At 40.7% G+C, this 26399-nt stretch overlaps 1 pseudogene; it reads right to left on the reverse strand.

Moving 5' to 3' along the window:
• Positions 1-22061: 22061 nt before the first annotated feature.
• LOC110129131 (C2 calcium-dependent domain-containing protein 4A-like) lies at positions 22062-23938 on the reverse strand (annotated as a pseudogene).
• Between the last annotated feature and the right edge of the window lie 2461 nt (positions 23939-26399).

Below are 26399 nucleotides of genomic sequence, written 5' to 3' on the forward strand. Positions count from 1 at the left end.
TTTATAAGTATGTGATAAGCTGGGTTTTCTGTTTCCAGCTCAACCACCTCAGGTGTGATTAGGCTTATTGATGCGGTTATTACCAGCAATTAGCTTACATAAATATCTATATTCTTCTGGCTATGCCAAGTTCCTAGAAATTTCGCAAGCATTTCTCACATATGCAAAGGTTAATGAAGTGATAAACATCACCATCTGTTCTGTATTTTCCTCCCCAGGATTTTGTTTTTTGTTTTTTTTTCCTTCCCTTCTTTTTTATGGTATCTTATGAGAAAAACAGTTGGTTAATCAGTCAGCTGGAGTTATAAACCCTTCCTGGGCTTTATCCTGTTTCCAACTTTAAATAAAAAGGAAAAAAAATCTACAAAAGAATTGCTAATGCTTATCTCAGTGAGATTTTGATGTTCTGGAGTGAACAATTTGACCAGAAGGACCATATCATGCTGCTGATGACAGAGCATTATAAGGGTACCCCTCCTTCTAGGATGGGTGGTCATGGCGGTTGCAGGGGCTCTTCCCTCAGTCTGAGATGCCTCGCCCCCAGGCCTACCACGGTTGGCCTACCTCGGTCTCCATATCACCACCGTTACCTGAGACAGGGCTTCCCTGTCGCCTGTCTATCACATCACTCTTGCGTCATTTCACGTTACTTCCCATACCTTGTTTAGCTATTTTTAAAAACTCATTTACTGTCTGTCTCCAATCCCCTGGATCCAGGACCCCTCTTTCTTGTTCCTTTCTGTATTCCAGTGCCTGGAAGAAGGCTTGGCATGAGTCGCATACTTTCATATAACCATGTTTTAGAAGCTTGTACCTCATTTAGAATTGTTCATCTCTGGGTCACCTAAACATCTTTTTTTTTTTTTTTTTTTGCAGACACAGTCTTTCCCACCCTGTGGAAGCAATTCACTATATTTTCTTATCTTTGTTTGAAATACCCAAATCGGTTTTATTTTCATGATTGGACCTGTCAACAAGTGATGAGACCACCACTCAATATCTGAAATGAAAAACAAAAGTGAGATTATTGCCCACTATAGGTAGAGGGCTGAGTTGGTCAGGCACATCCGTTTTGAGCAGAGAAGGCTGCTAATATCTTTTAGGGGCGTTGGGGAAAGCATGGAGGTCAGGGATTAGAGGACTTTTTGAGGCAAAACTGATGACGTTCTCTGCAGCCGCTGGCTGATACAGCTGAGATACTTGTTGACTGGTCGTCACTCAGAGGAGAAGGCAATGGCACCCACTCCCGTACTCTTGCCTGGAAAATCCCATGGACGGAGGAGCCTGGTGGGCTGCGGTCCATGGGGTCGCTAAGAGTCGGACACGACTGAGCGACTTCACTTGCACTTTTCACTTTCATGCATTGGAGAAGGAAATGGCAACCCACTCCAGTGTTCTTGCCTGCAGAATCCCAGGGATGGGGGAGCCTGGTGGGCTGCCGTCTTTGGGGTCGCACAGAGCCGAACACGACTGAAGCGATTTAGCGGCGGCAGCAGCAGCAGTCACTTAGAGACAGACTTGCGGAAGTGAGTTCATCTCTGATTGGCTAGCCTCCAGAAGTGAGGATTGATACTGATTGGTTGGTTTTACAAGTATGTTCAGTGCGGCAAGTTGTTGATCAAGGAAACAGGTTTAATACCAGTTTTTGTGACTTCTCATTACCATAGTTATATACCAGTCTTTTCCTAAAGTTAATGGGAACGTATTGTAAGGCTCAGTCCTAATCAATACACTCACCTTAGTTTAGTTCTGAATTCTAGGTCTGTTTCCCACTATGCCCCTTATTAATGTTGTGACATTTCTTGAAAAATTTACTTACCTTTACTAAATGTCTTGCTCCTCATTTTTAAGATGTGGCTAATGATACAGGATTTGAAATAGCTCATGGGAAATAGATGAGGAAACAGTGGAAACAGTGTCAGACTTTATTTTTGGGGGCTCCAAAATCACTGCAGATGGTGATTGCAGCCATGAAATTAAAAGACGCTTAATCCTTGGAAGGAAAGTGATGACCAACCTAGATAGCATATTAAAAAGCAGAGACATTACTTTGCCAACAAAGGTCTGTCTAGTCAAGGCTATGGGTTTTCCAGTGGTCATGTATGGATGTGAGAGTTGGACTGTGAAGAAAGCTGAGTGCCGAAAAATTGATGCTTTTGAACTGTGGTGTTGGAGAAGACTCTTGAGAGTCCCTTGGACTGCAAGGAGATCCAACCAGTCCATCCTAAGCAGATCAGTCCTGGGTGTTCGTTGGAAGGACTGATGCTGAAGCTGAAACTCCAGTAGTTTGGCCACCTCATGGGAAGAGTTGACTCATTGGAAAAGACCCTGATGCTTGGACGGACTGAGGGCAGGAGAAGGGGATGACAGAGGATGAGATGGCTGGATGGCATCACTGACTCAATGGGCATGAGTCTGAGTAAACTCCAGGAATTTGTGATGGACAGGGAGGCCTGGCGTGCTGCGATTCATGGGGTAGCAAAGAATCAGACACGACTGAGTGACTGCACTGAACTGAACTGAATGACACCTACTTCTAGGGTTATTGTGAAGATTAAATGTTACAATGGTTGTGAAAACTCTGTAAACTTCTCAAAACTCTGAAATCTTCTCAACATTTGATAATGTATTCCAAGATGATGTGTAAATTCTAAAGTGCTATAGTAAAAAATATATCATCTTTTTTAGTATTTATATTATTTTTATCTTGCCCTGTTCTTTAAGACTCAATTCAAGTCCAAGAAATATCCCTGATTACCCAGGTCTGGAGAAGGAAATGGCAAACCATTCCAGTATTCTTATCTAGGAAATCCCACAAGCAGAGGAGCCTGAAGGGACCACAGGGTCACAAAGAGTCAGACACGACTTAACTAAACAACAACAGCAACCCAAGGTTGAATTAATAAATTGATCTTTGTGTTCTGTCAGTTTTGACATTTATCATCTATACCACACAAATTAGGCCTTATAATTTTTCCACCTCGATTTATTCAATTTATTTAATTTCTGGTGCTTGGTCTTATTTCCTCAAGCAGATTTTAAGTTACTTAGGGCACAAATCTTATCTTCATTAACATCAAAGAATAGCAGAGTTGGAGAACTCTTGAGACCAGGGTCAATAAATAGTAGCACAAGTATCCATACTTCTGTGTGAAGCTACACAGACATAGCTAATCAATCAATAGCACTCTTTGCTGCTGAGTCCGATGTTGTCTTAACAATCATTTCACCATAGCACTCCAGGCCACCACTATAAGTTCAGTGGAGCTTATGACTGAGATAAAACCTACTTGCCATTCTGGATCTACTCCAAGCTTCTCATTTTCCAAATGAGGAAATTAGGACCCAAAGAGGAAGTGACTTGCTCATGGCACGCATAGCTAGAACTAGAACTTGAGTCTCCTATTTCTTGTCATCTTCTTTCTTCACTGCTGTTAATATCCCCAAGGGTGCCTGACACAGTTGCTAAGTTCATACTGGGTGCTCAACAAACACTTATGACCATCTTTCTCAGGGTTGAGTTTACTCAGGTGTTTGGAAAGCAGAGTATTTCACAATGTTATTGACACTGTAATTTAATATCATTGGCTCTGCCTGGGGTGGCAGCTTAATTCATGATTGTGAATTATCTGACATCTCAGTTCAAATTTGTAGTTTTCAAAGTCTTTTCCTCCTGTAATGAGATCTACAAAAGATATCCCAAATCTATTAAATACATAACCCCTTTCACCACTTGCAAGTCTTATATCAGTCATGCAAATGGAGTCTATAGTTGTACAAAACCTTCTTGGTTAAATATGAAAAAGTATATCAATCGCAATCATAATGAGCATTAGATTTAAAAAGCTTAGGTCTAAAAACATATTTGCCCCAAATCAGTTTATTCTCCTCCAAATGATTTAAGACTGACTTTGCTGCTTATGAACAAATTGTTCTTCCCAGTTCTTTTTCCAGGTGCTTAGAAAGGTGCTTAACAAAATGCAACTAAAGACAATAGGGTTTTAAAAATCCCACGGGAAATAGCATTTTTGCTCTTTGGGGCCTCTTGTTGTAAACTAGACCCTGACATGGGAAAAAGGAGATTGGAGAGGAAGGTTTCCATGCTCACAAGCAGTTCAGACCAGCAAATCCTTTGAGAAAATCCTTACTATCCATTAACATATGGCAGTAGTTTTACCTACCCTAGTAACCAAGCCATACTCATTCCTTTTCAATTGCTGTGCTGTCTCTGAAAACACTGTGCCTTCTACAAATGCGTTCAGTTCTTTAGTTACAAGCCTATTAAACTTAGAGTTTTTCTCCTCACAGTACTTCTCTTCCCCATTTCACTTTGTAAAAGAAAATATAGCAAACTGGCAAAGACAGTTTATTAAGGTGTATTAGGATTCCCTGGTGGCTCAGATGGTTGGTAAAGAATCCATCTGCAATATGGGAGATCTGGGTTTGATCCCTGTGTTAGGAAGATCCCTTGGAGGAGGTCATGGCAACCCACTCTAGTACTCTTGCCTGGAGAATCCCCATGGACAGAGGAGCCTGGCAGGCTACAGTCCATGGGGTCGCAAAGAGTCAGACATGACTGAGCACACACAGGAGAGATCACCTTGTTCATAGCCTTTAATCCTGAAATCACATCACTTAGAATTTATTCAAGAAAAAAAAATTAGAGAAAAAGATTGGGAAGAGTGAAAAATGTTCAACAATAGGGATAATGTGATATTAATTATTATATGCCTACTTCAGGAGCTTTAATACCAAAGACCAACAGCAACATGAACAACTCAAATTATAATCATAAAGAAAAAATAGGGACTTCCCTGGTGGTCCAGTGGTTAAGACTTCATGTTTCCAATGCAGGGGGCATGGGTTTGACACCTGGTTAGGGAACTAAGATCCTACATGCTTTAAGGCATGGCCAAAAAATAATTTAATTAAATGAAAAATAAAGTAAATTAAAAATAGAAAAAATTCTATGTGTACATAAACTATTCTTGAAACTATGTAAGTACTGATATACTTACCAACAAAGACTGGCAAGTAGTGAATAAAGACAAAAATTATTTAAATAGATCAGAGTGGCAGAAGAATGGTTGTGTTTTTTTTTTAATTTATTTTTTTTATTGAAGGATAATTGCTTTACAAAATTTTGTTGTTTTCCTTCAAACCTCAACATGAGTCAGCCATAGGTATACATATATCCCCTCCCTTTTGAACCTCCCTCCCATATCCCACCCTATCCCACCCCATCCAACCCCTCTAGATTGAAACGGAGCCCCTGTTTGAGTTTCCTGAGCCATACAGCAAATTCCCATTGACTTTTTATTTCACATATGGTAATGTAAGTTCCATATTACTCTTTCCATATATCTCACCCTCTCCTCCCCTCTCCCCATGTCCATAAGTCTATTCTCTATGTCTGTTTCTCCATTGCTGCCTTGAAAATAAATTCTTCAGTACCACTTTTCTAGATTCTGTATATATGCATTAGAATATGATATTTATCTTTCTCTTTCTGACTCACTTTACTCTGTATAATAGGTTCTAGGTTCATCTACCTCATCAGAACTGACACAAATGCTTTCCTTTTTGTGACTGAGTAATATTCCATTGTGTATATGTACCACAACTTCTTTATCCATTCATCTGTCATGGACATCTAGTTTGCTTCCATGTTTTAGCTATTGTAAATAGTGCTGCAATGAACAGTGAGATACATGTATCTTTTTCAATTTTGGTTTCCTCAGGGTATATGCCTAGGAGTGGGATTGCTGGGTCATATGGTGGTTTTATTCATAGTTTTTTAAGGAATCTCCTTACCATCTTCTATAGCAGCTGTATCAATTTACATTCCCATCAACAGTGCAAGAGCTTTCCCTTTTCTCCACACCCTCTCCAGGATTTATTGTTTGTAGACTTTTTGATGATGGCCATTCTGACTGGTGTAAGGTGATATCTCATTATAGTTTTGATTTGCATTTCCCTAATAATGAGCAGTATTGAGCATTTTTCCATATGTTTATTAGCCATCTGTATGTCTTCTTTGGAGAGATGTCTGTTTAGGTCTTTTCCTCACTTTTTGATTGGGTTGTTTGTTTTTCTGGTATTGAGTTGTATGAGCTGCTTGTATATTTTGAAAATTAATCCTTTGTCAGTTGTTTCATTTGCCATTATTTTCTCCCATTCTGAGGGTTGTCTTTTCACCTTGCTTAGAGTTTCCTTTGCTGTGCAAAAGCTTTTAAGTTTAATCATGTCCCACTTTGTTTTTATTTCCATTACTCTAGGAGGTGGGTCATAGAGGATCTTACTTTGATTTATGTCATCGAGTGTTCTGCCTATATTTTCCTCTAAGAGTTTTATAGTTTCTGGTCTTACATTAGGTCTTTAATTCATTTTGAGTTTATCTTTGTTTATGGTGTTAGGAAGTATTCTAATTTCATTCTTTTACATGTCACTGTCCAGTTTTTCCAGCATCATTTACTGAACAGACTGTCTTTGCCCCATTGTATATTCTTGCCTCCTTTGTCAAAAATGAGTTTCCCATAGGTTCATGTGTTTATTTCTGGGCTTTCTATCTTGTTCCATTGGTCTATATTTCTGTTTTTGTGCCAGTGCCATACTGTCTTGATGAGTGTAGCTTTGTAGTATAATCTGAAGTCAGGAAGGTTGATTCCTCCAGCTCCATTCTTCTTTCTCAGGACTGCTTTGGCTATTGGGGTCTTTTGTGTTTCCATATGAATTGTGAAATTTTTTGTTCTTGTTCTGTGAAAAATGCCATTAATAATTTGATAGGGATTGCATTGAATCTGTAGATTGTGATTGGTAATATAGTCATTTTCACAATATTGATTCTTTCTACCCAGGAACATGGAATATCTCTCCATCTGTTTATGTCGTCTTTGATTTCTTTCATTAGTGTCTTATAATTTTCTGTGTACAGTTCTTTTGTCTCCTTGGGTAAGTTTATTCCTAGATATTTAATTCTTTTTGTTGCAATGGTGAGTGGGATTGATTCCTTAATTTCTCTTTCTGATTTTTCATTGTTAGTATATAGAAATGCAAGTGATATCTGTGTATTGATTTTGTATCCTGCAACTTTGCCAAATTCAATGATTAGCTCTAGTAATTTTCTGATACTATCTTCAGGGTTTTCTATGTACAGTATCATGTCATCGCAAACAGTGAGAGCTTTACTTCTTCTTTCCCAATCTGGATTCCTTTTATTTCTTTTTCTCCTTTGATTGCTGTAGCTAGGACATCCAGAACTATGTTGAATAATAGTGGTGAAAGTGGACACCCTTGTCTTGTTCCTGATCATAGGGGGAATGATTTCAGTTTTTCACCATTGAGAATAACATTTGCTGTAGGCTTATCATATATGGCCTTTACTATGTTGAGGTAGGTTCCTTCTATGCCCATTTTTTGAACAGTTTTAATCATAAATGGGTACTCAATTTTCTCAAAGGCTTTTTCTGCCTCTATTGAGATGATCATATGGTTTTTATCTTTAAGTTTGTTAATACAGTGTATCATATTGATTGATTTGCATATATTGAAGAATTTTTGCATTCCTGGAATAAACCCAACTTGATCATGGTGTATGAGATTTTTGATGTGTTGCTGAACTCTGTTTGCTAAAATTCTGTTGAGGATTTTTGCATCTAAGTTCATCAGTGAGACTGGCCCGTGTATTTCTTTTTTTGTGTTGTCTTTGTCTGGTTCTGGTATCAGGGTGATGGTGGCCTTGTAGAATGAGTTTAGAAATCTTCCTTCCTCTGCAATTTTTTGAAAGAGATTTAGAAGGATAGGCATTAGCTCTTCTCTAAATGTTTGATAAAATTCTCCTGTGAAGCCATCTGGTCCTGGGCTTTTGTTTTGGGGGAGATTTTTGATCCCAGCTTCAATTTCAGTGCTTGTAATTGGGTTGTTCATAGTTTCTATTTCTTGCTGGTTCAGTCTTGGAAAATGAACTTTTCTAAGGATCTATCCATTTCTTCCAGGTTATCCATTTTATTGTCATATAGTTGTTCAAAATAGTCTCTTATAATCCTTTGCATTTCTGCACTGTCTATTGTAACCTCTCCTTTTTCATTTTTAATTTTGTTGATTCAATTCTTCTCTCTTTTTTTCTTGATAAGCCTTTAGTCTGGCTAAAGGCTTGTCAATTTTATCTTCTCAAAGAACCAGCTTTTAGTTTTATTTATCTTTACTATTGTTTCTTTCATTTCTTTTTCGTTTATTTCTTCTCGGATCTTTTTGATTTCTTTCCTTCTACTAATTCTGGGGCTTTCTGTTTTTCTTTTTTCCAGTTGTTTTAGGTGTAAAGTTAGGTTGTCTATTCGATGTTTTTCTTGTTTCTTGAGGTAGGATTGTATTGCTATAAACGTCTCTCTTAGAAATGCTTTCTCTGCATCCCGTAGCTTTTGAGTTGTCATGTTTTCATTGTCATTTGTTTCCAGAAATGTTCTGATCTCCCTTTTGATTTTTTCAGTAACCTGTTGGTTATTTAGAAATGTGTTGTTTAATCTCCATGTGTTTGTGTTTCCTAAAGGTTTTTTCTTGTAATTGATACCTAGTCTCATAGTGTTGTGGTTGGAGAAGATGCTTGAAAGATTTCAATTTTCTTAAACTTACTGAGGTTTGATTTGTGACCCAAGATGTGGTCTACCCTGGAGAATGTTCCATCTGCACTTGAGAAGAAGGTGTATTCTTCTGCATTTGGATGGAATGTCCTGAAGATATCAATGAGATTCATCTCATCTAATGTATCATTTAGGACTTCTGTTTCCCTATTAATTTTCTCTTTTGATGATCTGTCCATTGGTGTGACTGGGGTGTTAAAGTCTCCTACTATTATTGTGTTACTGTCAATTTCTCCTTTTATGTTTGTTATGGTGTTTTTTTTAATGTGTTGAGATGCTCCGATGTTGGGTGCATAGATATTTACAATTGTTATGTCTTCATCTTGGATTGATCCCTTGATCATTATGTAGTGTCCTTTCTTAGCTCTTGTAATCTTTATTTTAAGGTCTGTTTTATCTGATATGGGGATTGCTATTCCAGCTTTCTTTTGCTTCCTATTTGCATGGAATTTATTTTTCCATCCTCTTGCTTTCAGTCTATAGTGTCTTGAGGTCTGAAGTGGGTTTCTTGTAGACAGCATATATATGGGTCTTGTTTCTGTATCCATTCAACCAGTCTGTGTCTTTTTGTTGAAGCATTTAATACATTTACATTTAAAGTAATTATTGATACATATATTCCTATTGTCATTTTCTTAAATGTTTGGGGTTGATTTTGTAGATCTTTTTTCTTTTCTTGTATTTCTTGATTATATAAGTCCCTTTAACATTTGTTGTAAAGCTGGTTTGGTGGTACTGAATTCTCTTAACTTTTGCTTGTGTGAAAATCTTTTTATTTCTCCTTCAATTTTGAATAAGATCCTTGCTAGGTACTGTAATCTTGGTTGTAGATTTTTCCTTTTCAGTACTTTAAATATATCCTGCCATTCCCTTCTGGCCTGCAGAGTTTCTGTTGAAAGATCAGCTGTTAAGTGTATGGGGTTTCCCTTGTATGTTACTTGTTACTTTTCCCTTGCTGCTTTAAATATTCTATCTTTGTGTTTAGTCTTTTTTAGTTTGATTAGTATGTGTCTTGGCATGTTTCCCCTTGGGTTTATTCTGTATGGGACTCTTTGTGCCTCTTGAACTTGATCGACTATTTCCTTTTTCATGTTGGGGAAATTTTCAACTATAATCTCTTCAAAATTTTTCTCATACCCTTTCTTTTTCTCTTCTTCTTATGGGACCCCTATAATTCAAATGTTGGTGTGTTTGATATTGTCCCAGAGGTCTCTGAGACTATCCTCAGGTCTTTTCATTCTTTTTACTTTATTCTGATCTTCAAAAGTTATTTCCACCATTTTATCTTCCAGCTCACTGATTCATTGCTCTGCTTCAGATATTCTGCTGTTGATTCTTTCTAGAGTATTTTTACTTTCAGTAATTGTGTTGCTTGTCTCTGCATGTTTATTCTTTAATTCTTCTAGGTCTTTGTTAATTGATTCTTGCACTTTCTCCATTTTGATTTCAAGGTTTTTGATCATCTTTACTATCATTATTCTGAATTCTTTTTCAGGGATTTTGCCTATTTCCTCTTCATTTATTTGGACTTCTGTGTTTCTAGTCTGTTCCTTTATTTATGTAGTATTTCTCTGCTTGTTCATTATTTTTTTTTTTAACTTATTGTGTTTGAGGTCTCCCAAACTTTCCCAGGCTTCAAGGTTGAATTCTTTCTTCCTTTTGGTTTCTGCCCTCCTAAGGTTGGCCCAGTGGTTTGTGTAAGCTTTGTGTAGGGTGAGATTTGTGCTGAGTTTTTGTTGGTTTGTTTTCCCTCTGATGGACAAGGCTGAGTGAGGTGGTAATCCTGTCTGCTGATGACTGGGTTTGTATTTTTGTTTTGTTTATTGTTTAGATGAGGTATCCCGCACAAGGTGCTACTGGTGGTTGCATGATGCCAGGTCTTGTATTCAAGTGGCCTCCTTTGTGTGAGTTCTCACTATCTGATACTCCCCAGGGTTAGTTCTCTGGTAGTCTAGGGTCTTGGAGTCAGTGCTCCCTCTCCAAAGGCTCAGGGCTTGATCTCTCTCCAAGGACCAGCCTAGGTCCAATCTATCAAGATGAATTTCATCCGAAATGAAAGGGCCTTTACTTGAGTTCCAAAAGCCAGTGCAGAAGAACACAGTGGAGATCCCTGACTCAGTGGAAACTCGGAATTGCCTGCCGTGTGGACTGGCCTCCTTGGATTGCAACAGATGACTAGAGGGTCTGTCCTTGGCAGTGGTCAGCAGAACTGTGGTTGTGATCATTTGTTAAAATTTTCTTTAATAATACAAAAACTTAACAGTTTACCAGTGTGGTTAGTATTATGGCAGATGAAGGGAGAAGGGATTCTAAATTGGGAGTCAAGATATGTCACTACCTGACAATATGATTCTGCAAAATCCTTTCACTGTTTGATCTCACTTTTTTCATCTATAAAATGAGGACACTGAGCAGCATTTTTCTAAGTTGATCTAAATTCTATTATCTTCACAGACTTACATTCTTCTTTATCTAAATTGACATTTTTGAAAGTGTTTTACTACTATGTATAAAATAGATAACTAATGAGGACCTACTATATAGCACAGAACTCTACTTTGTAATGACCTATATGGGAAAAGAATCTTAAAAAGAGTAGATATATGTATATGTATAATTGACACAGTTTGTGATGCAGCAGAAAGGAACACAACATTGTAAATCAATATACTCCAATACAAATTAAAACAAAAAAGTCAAATATTTTAAAATGTTTAAGGATGGTAAATACTTGTCACATTTCAGGGCCTTGGTCCAAAAAAGATCTCTTAAGCCTCAATGCCAAGTTTAGAGAAATGAGTTATATAACATAAAAAGTAATATATCTGTCTTGGTTCAAAATCAGTCATTTTTTTCTTAAGTGAAAAACCTTTGATTTGTCCTTTTTTTCCAGAAAAGCTCATACTTAGAACCTACTGCTGGATACATAGTTAACTGTGCATTAAAGTATCTTTAAAAGATGGAGAAATAATATTGTCCATGGGTGACATGATATTATGAGTGAATAAATCTTGACTGCTAACATAGGATGAGCTGCTCTCTGCTAACTGTTGCAAGGCAGAGTGGTATCTATGTTTTAGTTAGTTTATGTGCCAGGACGTCAGCAAGCCAAAGTTCTCCACAGGTGGGACATGGTCACCAAAGATGCTCCCAGGGGCTGTTGGGGATTTAAGAAGCAGTGTTTCCAGAACACAGTTCACTCATCATGGATTCAAAACTTAATTCCTTTTTAAGGTTTCTCTTTCCACTTTTCTCTTTAAACCCAAATCCAATCCTCCTCTTGGGTACCCAGAGTCTAGTAGAGGCCGTATGGTCATATGTTGTTGTTGTTTAGTGGCTCTGTCGCATCCGATGCTTTGTGACCCCGTGAAGTGGTCATATGTACTCAGTTCCAAATCAGTGTCTTTCCTTTTACCAGCTGTATGAAATGCATCTTTTACGGGCATCAGAATCTTTTTTTTTTTAATGGAGTATAATTGTTTTACAGGCTGTGTTATATTCTGTTGCACAACAATGTGAATCAGTCGTAAGTATACACACATCCTCTCTCTCTCGAGCCTCCCTCCCACCCCGCCCTTCCCACCTCCCTAGGTCGTCACAGAGTACTGAGCTCCCTGTGCTATAGAGCAGCTCCCCACTAGCTCTTTATTTTACACTTGGTATTGTACATATGTCAGTGCTACTCTCAGAGAAGGCAATGGCAACCCACTCCAGTGCTCTTGCCTGGAGAATCCCAGGGACGGGGGAGCCTGGTGGGCTGCCGTCTATGGGGTCGCACAGAGTTGAACACGACTGAAGTGACTCAGCAGCAGCAGCGGCGGGCGCTACTCTCTCACTTCATACCAGCCTCTCCTTCCTCCCACTGCCCCATGTCCACAACTGTTCTCTGCGTCTCCATATCTATTCCTGTCCTGCAAATAGGTTCAGCAGTAGCATTTTTTTTCTAGATTCCACATATATGCATTAATAGACAGTATTTGTCTCTTTCTGACTTACTTCACTCTGTATGACACAGTCTAATTCATCCACATCACTGCAAATGATCCAATTTCATTCCTTTTCTGGTTGACTAATATTCCATTGCATATATGGTACCACATTTTATCCATTCATCTGTCAATGGACATCTAGGGTGCTTCCATGTCCTGGCTGTTAAAAGCTCTTTTTATCACTTTGCAGTGGCACAAAGATATCTAACACTGATTGTGCCTCCAGTATAATGTCTGGAACATCAGTATTAAATAAAGGTCAGAGCCTTTCTCATTTCTCAGTTCCCGTTTTTAAGAATCCTTGTCTAGAGCACTATCATCTGTAACATTTGCTTTGGCAATTTGTATTGTTCCTCAAACGAGTCATATGAGTATAACTTATCTACTAAATCCCTTAGATGTCAGGTTCTAGCTACAGGATAAGCAACTATTAAACATTCCAGAAGCTTGGGGGAAAAGTCCAGAAACATCATTGATTATGAAGAAACCAGAAATAGAACTGCTATCTACTGAGTGGTTCTACATAATAGGCCCTGTGCAGAGGACATTGAATTCATTATCTTATTTAATCTTTACACAAATCCTATGTGGTAGGTAACATTATTACGTCTCTTCTAACGAAGAAATGACATTTAGAAAAGCTAATTGACGTGACCAAGAGACATGGATAGTAAACATCAGCTGAGATCTGGAATCCATGTCCCTCTGACTTTGAATATGAACTCCTCTTTTAAAAAATGAATTTACTGTCAGTGACCAACACTTGGCGAGTTGCTGCAGTCTCCAGGCCCAGATTTGTATGTGGAGTGGACTAATGACTGTCAGAAGCTGGCTCTGCAGCTGTGTTCTAGCTCTGATGGCATCAGATAGCTCATATTTCTGCTCCCCCAACCTCAGGGTGATACAGAAAGGAAAGAAGAGATTGTCGATCCCTTGACAAAGATGATTTCTGTTAACCTACCTACCAGAAAAGTAAAAGTGTCTCTAAGCTGCATCTATTCAGACTTTTCTCTAGTGATATAATTATTTCCTTTAACTGACTCTCACAGAATTTGATCCTGATCTATGATAAATCTCTTTTATCTGAATTGTTTTAAGTGACTAAATTACTGGCTTTGGGAAAGAAGTTCAGTGATTCATGAAACTTGAAAGAAATTGCCATTGAATATTTTAAAAATTCTGATGTTCTAGAATTCTTTTAATGTACCCAGATATTTTATAGATATGTTATACCAATATAATAATGGTTACATTACTTTGAAATTCTGCCCTAATTGAGACCTTTGCCTAATTATTAATGCTACATTTTAATTATTAAAGTAAAACTGTCATCAAAATTCTTGAGGGGACTGAGGTACATGGTTATAACAACACATAAGCAACAGAATAGAAACTTTGTAAAATGTAAAAAAAATATATATAGAAACTTTGAATATGTGTTTCCTTCAAAAGATCTTTATATGTGCAAGCTTTGGTGAGGATGTAGGGCAAACAGAACTCTGACATGTTAGTGGGAAATTTAAATGGTATAATCATTTTGTCACTTTCTTATATGATGATCCATTCTAGGTATTTGCGCAAGAGAAATGAAAGTGCATGCTCACACAAAATCTTGTACATGATTAGTCACAGTAGCTTTATTTGGAATAGTAAAAAGCTAGAAACAATCTAAATCTCCATTAATAAGTGAATGCTGATTCTGGAAGTCTAGCTTCCTAAATGGGGTCAGATTTTCTTTTTTTAAAACAATGTATTCTATTGAAGTATAGTTGATTTACAAGGCTATGATAATTTCTGCTTTACAGTAAAGTGATTTTCCCTTATGGTTTTTCACAGGATGTTGGATATAGTTCCCTGTGCTATACAGTAGGGCCTTGCTGGGGGCCTACTTATCCATCTGGGGGTCAACTTTTCTCTAGCTGCTTACCTGGTGGCTCAGATGGTAAAGAATCTGCCTGCAATACGGGAGACCCGGGTGCGATCCCTGCGTTGGGAAGATCCCCTGGAGACACAACTGGCAACTCACTCCAGTATTCTTGCCTGGGAAATATCATGGACAGAGGATCCTGGCGGGCTACAGTCCATGGGGTTGCAAGGAATCAGACACAGCTAAGTGACTAACACACACACAAATAGTTGTAAATGTATACTGCAAGCAACAAGGCAACCGCTAAAGAAAATTTTTCAAAGAAATATAATTGATATGAAGAGGGAGAAGAGAAAATGAAATCCTATAAAATGCTCAGTTAAAAGCAAACAATGCAGAAAAAGAAGGAAAGAGGGGTAAAAAAAAAACAAATAACAAGTATGAGGAATAGAAAATAGTTACAAACAGGTGAATAAATAAAAGCGTTGTAGTTTATCCATTCAATAGCTCTTCATTTAGCAATATAAAGAAACAGACTATTGATATAGAAAAAATAGGGATATACCTCAAAATACTAATGCTATGTGAAAGAAGGTAATCTTTCCACTGACTCTAAATATATAATTTTTCTATTTACATAAAATTTTATAAACTAATCTGTAGTGAAGAAAGCAGATGGTTCCCTGAGAGGGGAGGTGAAGAGGGCAGGAGAAAGAGATTACAAAGGAGCATAAAGAAGCTATTGGGAATCAGGAACGTGTTCATTATCTTGATTTTGGTGCTGGTTTCATGGGTGCATGTGTATGTCAAAACTCATGAAATTGTATGCTTGAAACAAGTGTCATTTATTGTATGCCAATTGTACTTAAAAAATTTTTTTAATAGCTTACATGAGGAAAGATGATGAGATGTGAAAAAAGCAGTAAGCATGGAGGTCTGAGAGGTCTGTAATGAAATTCATGATTTAGTTAGTGCAAGACCTCATGAAACTTTTTAAATTCTTCTGAGTACAAATGTCCTTCTCTGTAAAATGGATATTGTCTGTATCAGTTAAGATTGTGTTCACATAGATTTGAATACTTGACAATGGCTGAGACAGGTAAAGGATGTATTTGTCTCATAAACAGGAACTTTGGGTTTAGGCTGTCCAGAGCTAGCCTGGAGGATTGGTGATATTATTGGGGAATCAAGATCATTTGGGAAAGACTAGATATCTCTTCAAGAACATTAGAGATACCAGGGGAACATTTCATGAAAAGATAGACACAATAAAGGACAAAAATGGTATGGACCTAACAAAAGCAGAAGATATTAAGAAGAGGTGGCAAGAAAACAGAGAAGAACTGTACAAAAAAGGTCAGGAAGCAACAGTTAGAACCAGACATGAAAAAATAGACTGGTTCCAAATTGGGAAAGGAGTACGTCAAGGCTGTATATTGTCACCCTGTTTATTTAACTTCTATACAGATTACATCATGTGAAATGCTGGGCTGGATGAAGCACAAGTTGGAATCAAGATTGCTGAGGGAAATATCAGTAACCTCAGATAGACAGATGACACCACCCTTATGGCAGAAAGTGAAGAACTAAAGAGCCTCTTGATGAAAGTGAAAGAGGAGAGTGAAAAAGTTGGCTTAACACTCAACATTCAAAAAACAAAGATCATGGCATCTGGTCCCATCAATTCATGGTAAATAGATGGGGAAACAATGGAAACAGGACAGAAACAATGGACAGACTTTGTTTTTTTGGGCTCCAAAATCACTGCAGATGGTGACTGCAGCCTTGAAATTAAAAGATGCTTACTCCTTGGAAGAAAAGTTATGACCAACCTAGACAGCATGTTAAAAAACAGAGACATTGCTTTGCTAACAAAGGTCTGTCTAGCCAAAGCTGTAGTTTTCCAGCAGTCATGTATGAATGTGAGAATTGGACAATAAAGAAAGCTGAGTGCCAAAGAATTGATGCTTTTGAGCTGTGGTGTTGGAGAAGACTCTTGAGAGTCCCTTGTGCTACAAAGAGATCAAGCCAGTCATTCCTAAGGAAATCAATCCTGAATATTCATTTGACGGCCTGAGGCTGAAGCTGAAGCTCCAATACTTTGGCCACCTGATGCAAAGAACTGACTCATTGGAAAGACCCCGATGCTGGGAAAGATTGAAGGCAGGAGGAGAAGGGGATGACTGAGGATGAGATGGTTGCATGGCCTCAGGAACTCAGTGGATATGAGTTTGAGCAAGCTCTGGGAGATGATGAAGGACAGGGAAGCCTGGCATGCTGCAGTCCATGGGGTCATAAAAAGTCGGACACCACTGAGTGACTGAACAACAACAACAAAGATTATTTTACTGTCCTTCACGATATCTGCCATTTCTCAGATACCTTGCGTCCCAGGAGGGAGAGGGAAGGGGCAGAGACACCATCTGCTGACTTCTCCCCATCTTTCACTGGCCATAGTGAGTTGCTTGGCTGTCCTTAGCTGAAAAGCGGCCTGGGAAGGCAACTTTTCGTTCTCTAGCCTCTAGAGCACATAAATGAAAGCCATAAGGGTTTGGATTGTGTGTTGAAGGAGCCAGACTACAGCATCTACCCCAGGTACACTGCGAGTAACTAGCCCAAACAGTCTATGAGAAGATTTAAGCATACAAGGACAAAAATTTGCTTCAAGTACTTCCTTGGCGGTCCAGTGGCTGACGCCATGCTTCCAATGCAAGGGAGCCTGGGTTAAATTCCTGGTCAGGGAACTAAATCCCACATTCAGCAGCTAAGACTCATGCAGCCAAATAAACAAAAGTAAATACATATTTTAAAATTTTTGTTTGAAAATTATAACATTGCAGAAAAAAAAATTATATTGCTATTTGCTTCCTAATATCCTGAAGGCCTAATCTGACCAGAGTTTGTATTTCTCTCAAATTAATGCCAGACTATTCATGGCACCATAATAAATCCTTAGCTATGGGATTTTGCCATGCTAAATTAAGCACTGTAGTGAAAAGTGGGTTTATAAACCCTATTGGCTGCCTCAAGTCAATTTCATCTGTTGAACTAATAAGCTTGGAGGCAGATCTCCTACATAGCAATGCTGAATCCCACAGGAAGTATTTCTCACTAGTGATAACTTACTAGCAGAATTTGTAAGAAAACACTTGTCAGGTCTCCTGGGAGGTCAGGAAGTCCTCAGATCAGGACATTGGGTTAAAATATGACAGTAATATGTATGTGACCATAAGAGGCTCAGCGTCAGTATACAGGCCTTTCTTAACCATCCAATCTAAGGTACCGCTTCATCCAAGTCACAGTCTTCACCATTAGCACATTTAATTTTCTTAAAAACTACTAAAATTATTTGTTTATTGTCTCTTACCCTTGCTTTGGAAAGTTAACTCCCTATGAGCAAGGACCTTTTATGTTTTATTTACATCTACAAACGTAGCATCTTGAACATGATAGATGTTCTAAATGAATCTCTTTGGTACCTTTTTATCCACTTATATATTTTTATTACTTTAATGTCATAGGGATCACATAGTACCCGCTTCTTGCTCTGTCTCTCAAATATCTTTGACTAACAGATTTTTACCTAGGTCCTGGGGATGGGTTTAGGGAGAATTGTAGAAGTCTGGGTAAAAGAAAATTAGATTCTAAAGAAGCAATATTCTAGGCATGTTTCAGTCATATTAAAGCTAATATTTTAGATGTAGAATGCATTGTCTTAGCAAGGCTAAGTGACCAAAATGTTGATTTGATTTTAAATTTTCACTTAATGTTATTTAAATTGACATATTTCCTATTGTTGTATAGTGTTTTTTTTTTAAATATGTTCAGATATTAAACCACAAAGAGACAGGATTGTGCTGTGTCATTCACGGGAAAGATAATGGGTACCTAAAACTCAGCCAGAAACATGAGAACTCTTAAAGCAGTTTTCTGCAATCAACACACTGTTGCCACACACATCCAGCTTCATTATTACTGGGAAGGTTTTTTTTTTAATCTAAAATATTTTGGCACCTTTTATGCTCAGATAGCTATATTTAGTTATTTTTGTGACGTGACTCTTGCGGTCATCTGGTATTAGCACACATTTTCAAGGTCATTGTGTTCTGGCATTGGATTGGTTGAAATGGTCCAATAGGAAGAAGACAGACCCACTGCCAGAACTCGAGCGATCCACTAGAGGGCAGCAAAATACAAACTAAATTTGCCCCTAGAAAGACATGTCCTGACAAAAATGCGCTCTAAATGATTCCTTAAACGCAAAAAATTCACATTAGATCAGTCGTAAAATAATTTAGGCACAAGTATTTTTCCTTTCTTGGAAACACTGGTCCAAGAGCAAAATGAAGACAGAATTGTGTGAAGAGCTCTTTTACTAATTGTATATGGGGCAATTGACAATATGCCTCTCTGGTCCTCTTCTATGATACATGGATTTGTACAAAATGATTCTCAGCATTCTTTTCAACTCTAAAATTACATGGTTTTATGATTAATGATTCTATTTAAGTCATTTAAAATCTTTTTGATTAGGCTATTATATTATTTAATCAACTGTGACTTAACATTAATGGAGATTCTGTTTGGGTATTCTCGAACTGTTATTTCATGGAAGACTTAGGTCCCTGATTTGCACTGATTTACCTTCTTAATAAAATTACACTTCTGTCCCCAAATTGTCACTTGTATATAATCTAGTGACAATCATGGTTATAGTGTTTTCTGGAATAAATTTTATGATTTGAGCCATCAATGCAATCTGTATTTTTTAAAAAATAAAAACATAATGCTATTGTAAATACCCAGGTTGTTCTTAGTTTCCATTTATTAATATTTTCCTTTTAAAGTACTGCATATGTGAACTCAGTATTAGCCACTGTACCAAAATTCTAAATGATTAAGAAAGTTTTGTATATATTATATACCCAGGTCTCCTTCATTGCAGGTGGATTCTTCACTGTCTGAGCCACCAAGGAAGCCATATACATATATTTTTTTTTCTTAAAGAATTGATTTGAAGACCAAGGAAACAGTGACTGTGAGTAGATAAAAGAATATGTTAAAAATATGAACTACCGTGATGTCATCAATCATTTAGTCAATCAATCACTTTGAGCTTCCAGATGTGACTAATTTTGACAGTCAATGAATTCACACTGTTCACATTTGTTCAGTGAATGTCATTATAAATATCCATAATAATAACCCACCTTCAGTTTATGCCTGAGCTATTATTAAAACCGAATCTCTTTTCTAAATAGCATTTTTCATGAGCACCAATGGATAAAACTGTCAGCAGTTTAGTAAAAGCAGAAACCATTTCCAAACCCAGACTGATAATGCAGTCATATTTATCAGTACACCACATGTTTAAATATTTTCAGCCCTCATTTAGGATACATTTTCCTCCTATATGCATAAGAAAGGAAGTAATATGCCTGGCTGGCAATGAATTTGAGGGATGAAGGAAAACATCCTTTAAAACATAGTAAACTTTTAATTGGGCTTCCCTCGTGTCTTAGTGGTAAAGAATCTGCCCATAATGCAGGAGATGTGGGTTCGATCCCTGGATTGGGAAGGTCCCTTGGAGAGAGAAGTGGCAACCCACTCCAAGATTCTTGCTTGGAAAATTTCATGGACAGAGGAGCCTGGTGGGCTACAGTCCATGGGGTCGCAAGAGTCAGACACAACTTAGTGACTTAAAAAAAAGTGAAGGTCGCTCAGTCATGTCCAACTCCTTGTGACCTCATGGCCTACACAGTCCATGGAATTCGCCAGGCCAGAATACTGGAGTGGGTAACCATTTCCTTCTCCAGGGGATCCTCCCAACTCAGGGACTGAGCGCAGGTCTCCCACATTGCAGGTGGATTCTTTTACCAGCTGAGACACCAGGGAAGCCCAAGTGACTAAACCACCACGCAAACCTATTATTACCATCAGAAGCCAGAGGAGGAAGAATAACATTATAGGTACTCTTGACTCTGCTCTAGCACATTAGCTCACCTGGTGTCAATAAGTCTGGTACCCCTTTTTTCTATGACTCTGAGGTCCTTAGCTTCCACTTCAGACAATCGTAGACCCAGCTCATCTCAATGCCTGATGTCAGCAGCTTGAGATGATAAATCACTCATTTTAATGTATTTGCTTTTCTACTGGAGGGTGAGAAACGTGAGACCTCAGCCTCAGAGTCAACAATTTCAGATATAAGTTGCAGTTTCACAACACTAGTAAGATAAGCCTTTCAGACATTGTAGGATTACTTATACAGCTTAATGAGGAAAATACTGATAACTTAGGTGCAAATTCTGCTTGTCTTTATTCTGTACCTCCATACTCTTATCTGTAAAATGGGGATAAAGCCATACCAGTTTTTAAGGTTGTTTTTTAAGAATTAAATAAGTTGATATTTGTAAAACTATTACAATTATTATTTAAGCTCAGAATATTAAAATGGTTTCAATTCTTCTATGTTTTTCCAAGATGTAGCCAAGAGTACGAGATCAGAGTTCCTACTAACAGTTCACTGTTGACCTTTAACAAGTCAGTTTCTCTCTCTCCATCTCATTTTCTCGATCAAGGTCTAAAACAATGCTTCAAAAGTAATTCATGTTCTAAGATGGTCTCAATGGATGTTGTGGAATGAACAAACTTCAAAATGAGGATATTGGAGCAAAGAGACCAGCAGGAAACCCTCTAACTTTAATACTTCCTGTGATTCATTATCTCTCAATAAGACCCTGGGTAACACAGGAAATGCCATTGGTTATCCACATTGGGAAACACCACTGCAAAACTCCATACCGTTTACTAAAAAAGAATGTTGACAGTATCTACACAAAATATCCACATAGACAAATGTGTGTGTGTTAGTAACAGTTGTGTCTGACTCTGCAACCCCTTGGACTGTAGCCTGCAGGCTCTTTTGTCTGTGGAATTCCCCAGGCAAGGATACTGGGGGTTGCCATTCCCTTCTTCAGGGGATCTTCCCTATCCTTTGCAGGCAGATTCTTTACAGTCTGAGCTACCAGGGACGCCCCCTCATAGCCAAAGCTATGGTTTTTTCCAATAGTCGTGTATGGATGTGAGAGTTGGATCATAAAGGCTGAGCGCCAAAAAGTTGAGGCTTTTGAATTGTGCTGCTGGAGAAGGTTCTTGAGAGTCCCTTGGACAGTAAGGAGATCAAACCAGGCAATCCCAAAGGAAAGCAATCCTGAATATCCATTTAAAGCACCAATGCTGAAGCCTTAACTCTAATACTTGGGCCACATGATGCAAAGAGCCAACTCAGTGGGAAAAACTCTGATGCTGGGAAAGATTGAGGGCAGAAGGAGAAGGGGCTGACAGAGGATGAGATGGTTGGATGGCATCATTGACTCAGTGGACATGAGTTTGAGCAAACTCCGGAAGATAATGAAGGACAGGGAAGCCTGGAGTGCTACAGTCAGTGAGGTCACAAAGACTGCGACACTATTGAGCGACTGAACAACACAAAATATAGCATCCTTTATCATGGTAATTAATCCAGTATCATCTCTGCCAATACTGGACCTGAGTAAACAAAGGCCTGAGAAGAATGAAAACACATTTATTTTGTACAAAGGGGCTATCAGTGTCCGAGAGACTCCGCGGCAGAGCGCGCCCTCAGAGGAGCAGGAGGGGGCCCAGCAGCAGCTCGCCCTGGCCCAGCAGGCGGCCCCGCTCCAGTCCGCGGCCCCGGTTCTCGGCCTTGACGCGCACGGCCAGGCGGCGCACCTCGTCCTCCGAGAGCCCGTCCAAGCACAAGTCCTGCTCCAAGACGGCCCTGCGACTCCGCCGGACCACGGCGCCCCGCGGCTTCAGGACGAAGCTGATCCGGCAGCCGACCGGGGCGCGGGGCTCGGCGGCCCCTCCAGTCGGGCCCTCGGCACGGAGCAACCGGACGCGGAGGCGCCCGCTGGCCCTACTGTACTCAGCGGCCAGGCGCAGGGCGCCCCCGGCGCGGCCCAGAGTTACGGTGCCCTCGGCCTCCAGGCGCTCGGGACGCGAGTTGGGAGTTGGCGAGGGGGACGCGCCGGGGGCCCGCTCCGGGGAGCCGGAGCCGGGGGGGCCCTCGTTCTCGTCCTCGTCGTCTCCGTCCGTGCTGGAAACAGAGCAGGAGCGGGCCAGGTCTCGGTTCTTCTGGGCCCGCAGCACGCGGCGCAGCAGCTCCTCGGAAGTGTGCAGGAAGCGGCGGCAGCGGGGCCCGGGGCCGAGCGTGTCCAGGAGGGAGCCACTGCGGGCCTCGCGAGGCGCAATGGGAGCTCTCGCCCAGGGCGTGAGGGGGTGGTCTCCGCCGCCGCCCCCGTAGGTGGGGGCCCGGGGACGGGGCGCGGGCGGGAGCGCGGCGGCGCCCGGGCCCCCCGAGGAAGAGCGACTCCCTGCGGCGGGTGTGCGGGCTCTCGAGCAGCGCGCAGAAGCCGTAGGTGGTGCGCGCCCGGGGCAGGTGCGGCAGCGAGAGTGCGGCCTGCGAGCGCGGGTCCCAGTCCGTGCGGCCCGCGCCGTCGTCATCCCTGCTTGTTCTCCCCAGGAGTCTCGGATTGCGGTCAGAGTCGGGCAGGGCACGAGTCGCGGGGGGATGCAGAACTCGGGGATGCGGTCCGGGGTGAGCACGTTTGCGCACCGGGCGGGCGTGAGGGCCGTGGTTCGGCGGGCTGCATCCTGGTAAAGCCGGTTTCTGCCCCGCAGGAGGCGCTCGGGTCCCAGGCGGAGCCGCTCCAGGCACCACATCAGGCAGCAGGTGCCGGTTCCTGAGGAAGCTCCGCTGGGGCTGGTCATCCTGCAACGCACAAGCACACACGGATCTCAGGGTGATCGCTGCAGGGCGCAGGAGCTCCGGCCTCTGGTCTCTTCTACTTACGGGGTGGCTCCTCCTGCCTTCCTTGGAACCCGGCAAACTGCCCCTCACGCTGCTATTGCAGATGTTTCAGTGTTTCTCTGATGTCTTCTCTGTTCCTCAGGGCTGTACACTTTGGGTTTGTTGCCTTAATCTAGACCTGCCCTCGCTGTCCTAAGTCAGAGCTTTTCAACATGTTTGCCTCGCGTTGTCCTTGGTGCCAAGAGGCACTATACTTGTGCAATAGTTTCCTGAATCCTTGGATTATTGCATTCTAATCCTCAGAGAGATTTAAAATAATTATTATTCTTTCTAGGATATTCGGCTTGCTCCCCGCTTTTAAGCTCAAAGAGCCTCAGACGAGTCCCGGGGAGAGTTAAGCAAGGCTATGGCCTATCCTAATATACCTGGGGTCCAGCGTCATACAGGTCTCCGCACCGTTCTGCCTGGGGCACCAAACTGTAGAGGTGCACGGCCTCTGGGGAAATCAAAGTTCCTCCTGCGGGGTTCAGTAAAGTTTAAAGGCCGTCGGCCTGAACCTTTATACCTGAAGCCTGGGAAGCCTGCCAATGGGCGGGCCGGATTGGTACTGCTAGGTAACCTGACGCCAAGCCTTCCAACTTTCACTCTGCCACGTGGCTGAATCCGCAGTGCAAATTCTAGGCATTCAGTTCTGAATGTGAGTGCTTCTGTTTACTTATGTGCAAAAGAGGGCTCAGTCTTTACTATATGGCAAAGTCACTGTGAGGATCAATGGGCATACTGAATTGAATCACAGAAGCTCTCTACCCCACCATGAAGAGGATACAAAACTCGAGTTTGTCTCATTCTTAGTTAATATCCTCCCCCCAGTCCAGCCTTTAGTCTGCCCAGGTTTCAAAGTTCCCTACCTGCCTTCTGGCTTTCTGTTCTGATTTTAAATCATTTTCCTTTGTTGACTACAAACCATAGTGTGTACAGGGAACCTTATAGGTTGCTGGAAATATTCTGCATCTTGATCTGGGTGAAAAAGATATTGAAAAAGATATTCATATGAAAAAGATATTCTAGCATGCATTTAAGATTAGATATAAGATTATGTATCTTATACCTCAATTTAAACAATAACAACCCGATTCTTAAACCTTGTGTGCTGATTTTTAAATTTGGAAATTATATTCCTGCACACAGCTGGGCTGTTGGACCCATCTTTTGGAGGCACCCTAACCACATCTGGCCTTTCTAGACAGTGCTCACCTGAGAGATCTTTTCCTTCCTTTTGAAAACTGACCTAAGTTCACATTCTAAGTGGCCTTCTTCCAACTAGCTTAGGTTGAAAGAGATCTGAGGCATTTTGTTTGAGTGTATGTTATTTCTGGGCTTCCTTGGTGGCTCAGTGGTAAAGAATCTGCCTGCAAAGCAGATGTAGGTACCATCCTTAGGTCAGGAAGGTCTCCTGGAGAAGGAAATGGCAACCCACTCCAGTATTCTTGCTTGGAAATCCCATGGACAGAGGAGTCTGATGGGCTACAGTTCATAGGGTCTCAAAAGAGTCACACAACTAACTGAGTTAGTTGTCTAAGACAACTAAGAAAAGAATCAGACAATTCATAAAAGAGTCAGACAAAGCAAGAGAGTCAGACTTAACAACTAAACAGCAACATGCTATTTATGCTTAAGACTCAGTTCAGTCTCTCGGTCGTGTCTGACTCTTTGTGACCCCATGGACTGCAGCATGCCAGGCTTCCCTGTCCATCACCAACTCCAACAGTGATCATCCTTTCACTTTTGAGACTGCATCCAAGTACTTCATTTCAGACTCTTTTGTTGACTATAATGGCTACTCCATTTCTTCTAAGGGATTCTTGCCCATAGAATGACCATTCTTGCCCATGGTCATTTGAGTTAAATTCACCCATTCCACTCCATTTTAGTTTGCTGATTCCTAAAATGTTGATGTTCACTCTTGCCATCTCCTGTTTGACCACTTCCAATTTGCCTTGATTCATGGACCTAACATTGCAGGTTCCTATGCAATATTGCTTTTTACAGCATTGGACTTTACTTCCATCACCAGTCACATCCACAGCTGTGTGTTGTTTTTGCTTTGATTCCATCTCTTCATACTTTCTGGAGTTATTTCTCCACTGATCTCCAGTAGCATATTGGGGACCTACCAACCTGGGGAGTTCATCTTTCAGTGTCCTATCTTTTTGCCTTTTCATAGTAGTTTATGGGGTTCTCAAGCCAAGAATACTGAAGTGGTTTGCCATTCCCTTCTCTCGTGGACCATGTTTTGTCAGAACTCTTCACCATGACCTGTCCGTCTTGGGTGGCCCTACACGGCATGGCTCATAGTTTCACTGAGTTAGACAAGTTGGCTGTGTGGCACTGGAGTGATTTTGAGGAGATACCCCATGCCCAAGGACAAAGGAGAAGCCCCAGCAAGACAGTAGGAGGGGCGAAATAGCATTTAGAATCAAACCCCATATCCACCAGAGACACTCAGAGGGCTCAAACAAACCTTGTGTGCACCAGGACCCAGAGACCCCACAGAGACTGAAACAGAACTGTGTTTGAGTGTCTCCTGCAGAGGTACAGGTCAGCATTGGATTGCTGCAGGGGCAGGGGCTCTGGGTGCCGTAAATCTTGGTATGTCTTAGCCCTCTTGGAAGAGGTCACCAATAACCCCACCATAGAGCCATCAGAACTTACACAGGACTGGGAAACAGACTCTTGGAGGGCACAAATAAAATCTTGTGCATACCAGGACCCAGGAGAAAGGAGCAGTGACCCCACAAGAGACTGACCCAGACTTGCCCGTGAGTGTTCAGGAGTCTCCAGCAGAGGCGTGGGTTGGCAGTGGCCTGCTGCAGGGTTGGGGGCAATGAGTATAGCATGGGACCCTTCTAAGGAGGTCACCATTATCTTTATTATTTCCACCATAGTCTGGCCTCAGGTCAAATAACAGGGAGGGAAGACAGCCCCGCCCATTGACAGAAAATTAAGGATTTATTGAGCATAGCCCCGCCCATCAGAACAAGACCGTTTCCTCCTCATTCAGTCTCTCCCATCAG

Source organism: Odocoileus virginianus, chromosome 6 (genome assembly GCF_023699985.2).
Source record: "Odocoileus virginianus isolate 20LAN1187 ecotype Illinois chromosome 6, Ovbor_1.2, whole genome shotgun sequence".
Lineage (NCBI taxonomy): Eukaryota > Metazoa > Chordata > Mammalia > Artiodactyla > Cervidae > Odocoileus > Odocoileus virginianus.